Here is a 1,755-nt window from a genome sequence, read left to right on the forward strand (position 1 = left end):
TCACCTCATGCTGATCATTGCCTGGGCCCTTGACATTTGTTAGGAGGGTATCGCACTCATATTTAGGTTGTTCCTTTTTGTTTGAGACTCGTTTCTGTTCCCATGTTAGTGCGCCCTCCCCTCACAATATTGAATTTACAACGGCCCAGGCATGAACACTGCCATTACACACTACGGGACTTTACTTTGCCTTATTGCCGCCGGAGGGCTCAGAGATGCCCCGCGGTTGTTTTCCAGCTTTTCTGCCATGCACGACCGGTGAGTACCCGGGTCTCACTGCAGACAGCAAGTTCCAGAAGATTTTCACCCCTGCAGGATTGTCAGGGGAAATACCCCCTCAAGTGACTATAGTACCCATGTCTTTAAGTCAGCTACCCCAGCTGGTGTCCCCATTGGGGTGGTCAATAAACTGGTGTTTGATACAATACTCCTACAAGTTGGGCACTTTGGGATATATGCTCGCACAAGTTGGGGTGTGTGCAGAGCTGGGAGGGTTAGGGTTTTGCTACTACCAATTTTCACGTTTTTGGTGTTTATAGTATAGGTTTGTTGCACAAATATGACCACTGATATGCCAAGGCTAAATGCTCTGATCCCGTGACCACGTCCGCTATTGACGAAACGACGTAGGGAGGAGGAGCCACGTCCTGACGTCACCGCTATACGTCTAGTCCCGGAAGCTACGGGCTGATCTGAAGCCGGCCGGCTTTCCTATGTCTTTTTGCTGATATCAATCTGCTGATTTGTAAGTGTTCATTTGGCCTTCTTTAATTTTAATAAATGGTAAAAGGTTTTATGCTATGTGGAGCTTCTTGTGTTTTTTACGGTAAATACAACTATCTGCTGTGATCCATGGAGAGGATTCTTTTGGAAGCGGTGTCATCTAGTGCCTGCCTGTGAGATCCCGGGCTGGGGTTACAGCCATCTGCACAGCGTGGTCCCCTTTAATAAGGGACCTACGCCCTCTGGTAAGCGGCAGTATTTTTGAAGGTGGAGGTCCCATCTATGCACTTTATTCACCTCAACGAGAATTTTCATCACTTATCACCTTGGGATTTTTTTATTTCAATATATGTTGTTTTTCAATTTATGGACTATTTTTATTAATATTTATTTTGCACTCCTTTTCACTTTTCTGTGCATTGATTGTATGGACATTTTTCTAAACATCATTTATGTGTTTGCATGTTCGGTCCATTGGTATATTCAGTATTACTTTGTTTGTTTTGGTCTGAATCAATATTTAATTGTGGCATTCACTGTGCCGTTTTTCACCACACTTTATTAGCGCGACTTTCTTCCCCAATATTCTAAATGCTCTATCGCTTTGTAGATCTTTGTAGATGTATCCATACGGGTGTACCACAATGCCAATGTAAACTTGAAATGTGTGAGCCTATCCAGCCCTACCATCACTCCATGTTATACTTATGGCCAGGCTAAAGTTCCTGACATGGAATGTTCGTGGTCTGGGTGATAAACTAAAACGCATTGCTGTATTTTCCTTCCTCAAAAATCAGATGCTGATGTAGTTGTGCTGGTGGAGACTCGTATGCAAGGCCACCTGCAGAGGGCGCTGTGGCACCCCTGGATTGGTTGGGCATACCATTCCACCCATACCTCATACTCCAGGGGCGTTTCAGTGCTCTGTGGCCAAGTCGGTAACCTTTGAGGTCCAGTCTGTGGTGTTGGATCCTCAGGGTAGATACGTATTATTGCATGCTAAGATAGCAGGTAACCCCATATTAATACTTG

Source organism: Aquarana catesbeiana, unplaced genomic scaffold (genome assembly GCF_042186555.1).
Source record: "Aquarana catesbeiana isolate 2022-GZ unplaced genomic scaffold, ASM4218655v1 unanchor212, whole genome shotgun sequence".
NCBI classification, from domain to species: domain Eukaryota; kingdom Metazoa; phylum Chordata; class Amphibia; order Anura; family Ranidae; genus Aquarana; species Aquarana catesbeiana.